General features: G+C 40.8%; 1 long non-coding RNA gene across 1 annotated transcript; it reads left to right on the top strand.

Annotated features, from left to right (window-relative positions):
• Positions 1-444: 444 nt before the first annotated feature.
• Positions 445-4,997, top strand: LOC135908014 (uncharacterized). The gene is made up of 4 exons (XR_010566163.2): positions 445-813; positions 2,028-2,084; positions 3,147-3,337; positions 4,678-4,997. It is a non-coding gene; the product is annotated as an uncharacterized lncRNA (long non-coding RNA).
• Positions 4,998-7,457: the final 2,460 nt, after the last annotated feature.

The following is a 7,457-nucleotide window of genomic DNA, read 5'->3' as shown; positions in this document are numbered from 1 at the left end:
GCAAGAACTTGTGGAGGAAATGCCGGAGTTCTGGCAGCTTCAGGTGCACTAGATCATTCAGCAACATGGGCGGCTTTGTAGTTCTACCTCACATCAGAGCAAACTGCACTAGACGGAAATCAAGGGCAGCCGCACCGTTATATCTAAGGAAATTAAGGACAATTACGCCGCGTCTTCACACTTCGAGCATGCTCCGACAGCCCACCGATAGATATTTCAAACGCAACCACGCTCGGACATGCAAATTTTGCTTCTGCCAAGTGAACGTAGCGGGTATTTCAACACGCGTATTAAATTCATGGCTGTTTCATTCGTGAACATTACTTAAGTGACGTAAAATTATCAGTGAGCAAAACAGTTTTTATTTCAACGCGAGTAAACAAAACCGAAACTAGCGCAACTGTTCTGCTCAGTTGTGCAGCTACAAAATGATCCAAAGCCGAAGCCGTCAATAGCATGACGCCATTTTAAAGTTGCGCTGCATCACGCACGAGTATACATTGTCGTTGAGTGGTTCTGAAATCGCTGCGCTAGGGACGACTGCAACCAAGCGTTGCGACAAGTTACGGTGGGAGCTTCTGTCCGTGCTGTGTGATTGCGACGAGGGGACCGCCGCCAGCAGCAGCGTTTCGCCGATTTCGTCTTTGCCGACATCGAGCAAGTGCGCTCGCCGGAAGCGTCCGAAGTGCTGCGGTTTGCACTGCATCTTTCATTGTGATATGGGAGATCGCAACGGACAGAGACGACCAGATGCATACGAACCACAACCAGCGGGGACCTGTGACCTGTGCCATATTTCTCTTAACGTCTCAGGTAAGCATATCAGCTTTTGTTCCGAGTTTACAAACGGCGCGGACTCGGTCCTTCCGGTATGGCTACATTTTGCGCCACGTTTCTCTTGGCAGTTCACAGACGTTTCTTGGGCATGCGTGCGCGTATGTATGCGAAAATACTACTGGCAGACGGAAGCCTCAGGAGAGCATCTGAAATTATTGCAAAGCTGTACTGCCAGGAGAAACACCGTTCTTAACGACTCCGGTGACGAGTGGCCTGTCGCATCGAAAGATCCGTAGAATATCAAGTACTGTCCTGCGTAACTTGAAGTGTAGATACAATACTAGTACCAGTGTAACTTTCGCTGGCGAAGACAGGTAGTCGAAAAGACAGCTTGTGTACTCTGAAGATTTACTAGCGCTTTAGGTATATTACCGCGAATAATAAAAGCGCTACAACGCTGTATAGCAGTGTCAGGCGATGTGGCAGCACAGATATCTTAAGAGCGGTAAAGCGGCTGCATGCACAAGCGAACAGACACAGCGCTTTAAAAGCGCTGAAACAGAACAAATTTTATGTGCATTTGGCTGTAAGTAGAAAACACAAAATACGTTAGCTGACAATCTAAGCCGATGTATAATGTTATTATTTTTTATGTAATCTTTATTTTCATGGTGGTAAATATTTAAAAGCATGAATTTGCTGCAACCTTTATATAGTAAATCCTACTAGGCGCACAAAACCTGGCTGTGTTATGCACAGAATTTGTGGTATTCCTACTGGATTTTCTATTTTGAGTCCGGTATTTTATGAAAACGAGGGTCTTTTTATTTGTAGTCTTATGTTAGTGCAGATATTTGGCAAGCAGAAATGAATCGATTCCAAGGTGGTACCTCTTGGTGAGCTACATATAAACCCAAGTTTCTCCTGTCTTGGCTATTGTAATGTGCATATAACAATTTTAAGTATATACTGCTGTAGTTGGCTTAGTCGCTGTCGCGTATTTTGTAAAAGTAGAAGGCTATGATTATTTTACTGTTTTCATGCAGAAATACCTTTCTTCGTTGTACCAAGAAACGCTCACAGCATTAAATGAAATGAAGTGTGATGTATTATTCTGCTAATTTAATAAAGGAAATTTCGTCTGCACTGCATCAGAGATTAGTTTACTTACTTTTACTAAACAATGCGTTATCTCCTCTGCTACGGCTGTTCTGTGTATTTTTGTAATTTTGAAATGTCCTTTATTTTAGGTATTCAAGAAATGCCAACATCCAGAAGAAGACGCCATCTTATCCAGCACGTTATTGGTGAGACAGATCGTAGCAGGGACTTTCGCATATCTCATTAGCATAAGATGCTATTTGTTGTAATTTTTGTGTCCACTTTCCTGGCCTTTATTCATTTCAGCATTATTGTGCAAAGGGTAATACTTTTACATCGAGATAGAGTAATTGTCCAAAGGAGAGACATAGCTGGAGGAGACGGCACACATGAGCCTCCTTTGTCCGTATCTCTATGTTGCGCCGTTACTCTGTCATTGTCTACCAACAAGCCCAAGTTCTTCATCAGCTACATTTACTAATTCTCCGTTATTACAATTTCATTGATACAACATTGAAAGTACAGAGGTACACAGGAAGACAGAGACTTGAAATGATGAAGAGCCGTAGAACAAGGAGCATCGCTGGAGCCAATGTTTCGACAAAGAGAAGGAGATAAGTTTTCTTGTCAAAACATTAGCTCCAGTAAAATTTCTTGTTCTATCACTATTTATGATTAAAAGACAGCATTATTGCTCTTGCTGAAGTATTATGCATTATGGAATAAAAATTGGCAGGGTTAAATGTCAGGAATGTGATATTTCTTGTGTATTTTAATGCTACAGCGAAAGCCAGAAAAACAAGATGTAGAGAACCACGCTGTTACTTGTCACTACCCAGTTTGGCCAGCTTCATCAGAGCGTGCACTTTGTTGCATTATCGACCACTGGAATTCATTAATTGAATTGCTTCGTGATTACTTATATTTAGAGATGCTGAACTTGTTTTAATGCAGCTTAACATAGTGTGTGTAAAAAATATACAATGACATTTTAAGAGGCTTGCAGTTGACTAGCAGATCACTTGATGGTATGAGCTCAGGTTTCCACTGAGCTTCCGTGCACAAATCGGATGCACATTCTCTTTTTTTCATTGCTTGGATTTTCATAAGCATAAGTACCATTTCTTCTTTGTCAATGTTCTAGTTGTGTTGTGGGACCTAACTGTTTACATTTATTTGTATTGGTATCCATGTTCCACAGACTGCTTAATTTTTCTTGTAAATTGTGACATGGTAGGACTAAGAGCATTTGTGCAAATTTGCTGCAGGTACACTCTGGTGGCTCCCGCCCCTGCATCCTACCACCACTGTGTCCTGACTACGTCCACTAGGGAGTTTGAAGCCTTTGGCGGCTCCTGCCGCTGCGTCCTGCCACCACCATGTCCTGACTACGTCCACTAGGGAGTTGGCAGCCTTCGTGATGATGCCAAGCAGGCTGGAAGCCAACAGAAAGATTAATGTAAATACATGTGATTAAGTGGCAACTTTTTGAGTGAAGTGGCTTGTAGCCACTCAGCAATGAAAGAGTTAACTTCAAAGCAGTTTAGACTCCCTGCTATCGGTGCAGGAATGCTCAAGTCCATGCAGTTTGCCTTAGCCGCCAAAAGGCTCTGTGGATTAGACGAAACGCGCTGCAAATTTTGAAACCAGTAGGAGACCACTTGTACATTTTTTTTCTTGCTTAACAAAAAACTGCTTTGATAAAGCTTTAGCAATCTAAAAAGAATACGGTGTACACTCATACATGGTATTGGGCATAAATTTACTAGGACTGCCTCAATAGTAAGTATGCCGATAAACACACCAAAACTGACTTTTTTTTGCTAGTTCATCCGCATCTCTGTGCACTGCTGTATAATTTATGTTCCTGAAACCAGTTTTTGCATGCAGCACAACTCCTAAATATGTGGATTACATAAATTTGCAGCTTTTGCTGTAAGCCAGATTCATGAAAATAATGTTAATTGGCCATTTTGTCCATGTTTAATGACCCATAATAAACTGAGCAGTGGCTAATAAGCAGTTCAATTTTTGGTGTAAGGCCTCTTTTTATAGTCCCGAAAAATTTGGCCCCTTTAATGAAGGAACCAATTTTTCTGCTATGCCTTTTATGATGCATAGATTGGTGCATTACACAAAATCTCACTTAGTGCTTGCGCCAGTAAAAAAACTTTTTAAGTTAAGTATTTTTTGAAATTAACATTTGCGCTATATTGAAGGGCCTCCAGTTCTTCAAAAAAAATTTCAAGTGGTCGTGTGCCAGGTCGGTACAGCTCGCATGGAATTGCCCACTTACACAAATAGGGAGGGCCATGCCCTCCGTGGTTGCTCAGTGGCTATGGTGTTGGGCTGCTGAGCACGAGGTCGCAGGATTGAACCCCGGCCACGGCGGCCGCATTTCGAGAGGGGCGAAATGCGAAAACACCCGTGTACTTAGATTTAGGTGCACATTAAAGAACCCCAGGTGGTCGAACTTTCCGAAGTCCTCCACTACGGCGTGCCTCATGATAAGAAAGTGGTTTTAGCAAGTAAAACCCCATAATTTAAATTTTTTTAGGGAGGGCCAAGTACACTTGACTTTATGTTAAGATACTATTATTCATCTACAAAAGACAAAATGAAACATTCCATCCTATAAACAGCTCTTAACACTCATTTACACTTTTGCACATCTTTATACCTGAAGTCTGGTGGCTTGTGTCTGTTTTCATTATCTGCTATGTGCCCATGGTAAACTTCAGGTTTGCCCTATGGTGAAGAATATTGTGGTGCTTATAGATATCGATCTGTGTTTTTCAGGTTGCCTCGAAATTTTACCAAAGCCGTACCACACACGGGCCAGGCCTCTTGCAAACGGCGTATAACCAGGCTCAACACATGAGTGTCGAGTGAGTCCGGAGATCAAGGCAACCTGCTGTGCGACCAGCGTGCAACCTTTGGTGACCTCTCTACATGTTCCGCCTATTTCACAGCTGCACCTCAGCTGCAACTTATCCAAACAGCATCACCAACTGTGGTCACTCATCAAACCATGGATGAATGTTAGGGTGGAGTGATTTGAAGAGACATTCTATTTGTCTCTTCAAATTCTTAGCAAATACTTGTGTTATTATAATTAATATGTGTCTTTAGTGCCTAGTTTTTAATGGTTCATTTCTATTAGAATTCTCACCATCGATTCCTGCTATTACTATAATGTATGTCTTTATGCCCAGTTTTTCGTAGTTCTTTTGTACTTGTGTATGTAATTGATAGATTCATACTTGTTATACAGAAGGCTAAAATGCAAACTTACAGCATTTTTTTCTTTCTTTTGATTATCTACAGCACTGCAAAGTGTTCAAGAAATGTAACCTAACGTGAGCTCTTGTGCAGGAAAAATTTAAGAGCAATATAGAGTACTTATTTCAAACACCCATTATTCTTGGAAAAGTCAAGAATATAGGAGCACAAAAAAGAAAATATTAAACTAGAGAAACATAAGTTCCCCTCATAAGTCTGATAATAATGTGACTTCCTTTCACTGCAAAGATACCAGTAATATACTCGCACACAAGGTTTCAAACAAGAAAGCTATGATGCCCTTTGCATTTCTCGGTGCCCATTTGTCACACCGACGAATGTCAAAGGCATCGTAGGTTATATGCACACATTGGTTGTGTTACACTTTTGAGTATTTCATTTCTCAAACACAAAGGTTTACAGCAGTGCTTTAAATAGCAAGTGCATTTCCTAATTTATTAGTGCAAGAGTAACAGTACAGATCATGTAAAAATTATTTTACAGTCCATGGATGCACGCTTCTGATGACATAGCAGTGACGTGGTCGTGGGATGAATGTCTTTATTTCAGATTTAAATATTGGCTTCCAGGTCTGGGTTAGTCTCCTACTCTGAGTAGTCTAGGTCAAAGTCCATTTACTAGAGAAAGTGAATTAAACTAGAAATTATAAACATCAAAAGATCTTGTTTAGGACACTAATGAGACAATCAGCAAGGTTCTTTGGTTATTCATTTCCAAATTTGTGAGGATATATGTTATGACTGGTTTCAATATTGTGAGTACAAATATTTGTTTATTGTCACACTAGAGTGGGCTGCCCCATTTGTATACAACCCCTTTACAGGCTAAAAATTTCGTGTGTTACCCTATTTACTCGCATAATGATCACACTTTTTTGAAAAAAAAATTGACTCAAATTCAGGGGTGTGGTCATTACACTGGTTAATTTTCCCGCAAAAAGAAAAAAATATATTATCTGGCATTTACTACGGGATGACAACAGGTCAACAAATAGGCGGCTGCTGCTGTATGTAGTGCAGGACACGAAAAAAAATGGTGGCCGGCAGAGCAAGCCGAACGCGCCGAATGCATTTTTCTTCTCGTGAGTACATTACAGTGCATTCAAACAGTTTCTTCCATATTAGTAATGAATAATATTTGCAAGTTTGCGGCAATAACATAGCCATGCCCACTTTGAGGAGACAGAAACAGATGGGCGCACTTAGCTGCCAGTGACATAGGAACACATGCTGCGGAAACTGCGGCATTTGTCTTCACCACTATCCTAACGTGGCACGTTTCCGCTAAGGGTGGGTGAATATCTTAGCTGCGTTACAAACGTCGGCGAATGAATAGGGTACACTTCTAACCTATCAGTGTAAACGTGGCTGCTATCATTGCCGCTCGCGATTTGTTGCGTGCCCACAAGTGCAGATGAGAAGAATCGAAAGACGCCTTTTTTTGTTGTTTTTATTGACCACAACCATTATGAGGCCTACACATAATAAAGGAAAGTTTGGTTGTAGCTTTTTTTTGTCGTAGAAGTGCGGAAAGTGATGAAAGCAATGAAATGGGGCATCTGCTTAAGAAAGTTTTTTGCGTGCAGACTGCTTGGTTTGTCTTGAAGAGTCGTTCGCATAGCAGTCGACAGATGGTAAGCGCGATCATTATTAGCTAGATTTGGCACGTGACACATCGCTGCGGCAAGTTCGGGGTGAAATCATTACGTGGGAAATAAAAAAAATCGAATTAAAACGACAAAATTTAGGGGTGCGATCATTACGCGAGTGCAATCATTATGCGAGTAAATACGGTAATAGGCTGTTTTTGGTTTTGTGCACTCTATGTTAAGGGATGCAAATGGTGACATACAACAGAATGCAAAAATGACTAATGAATTCAAGCAGGGCATGGGGCTTTTTAGGCAGATGCGTGCGTGTGCTATTTATAAAGCTCCCCATGGTATGCCTGAAGGCATTTTCTAACACTTTGGTAGAATACACTGACACCCACTTATTAACTCCTCGAAACAACTTTTTTATATATTTGTACTAGAGATTTGAATATACTGTCATTCATAAAGTGTTTTATTAGATTTGAATTGTCATTTATTTTTGTGTAGCTGCTGTTTTTTAGTTATGTCCTACACAGTGGCAAAATATTTTGGGGGGCACTTTCCTGTGTATAAAGTTTTCAGAAATAGCTTCATGCTGTATCTTATTTAGCTATTCGTATACTGCAAAGTGGTGATACCTATCCAAACGGCTTGTACAATTACTGGAACTATGCAAGAATAT

This window comes from Dermacentor albipictus, chromosome 10, assembly GCF_038994185.2.
Source record: "Dermacentor albipictus isolate Rhodes 1998 colony chromosome 10, USDA_Dalb.pri_finalv2, whole genome shotgun sequence".
Taxonomy (NCBI): domain Eukaryota; kingdom Metazoa; phylum Arthropoda; class Arachnida; order Ixodida; family Ixodidae; genus Dermacentor; species Dermacentor albipictus.
This window is presented reverse-complemented; position numbering and strand designations above follow the sequence as displayed.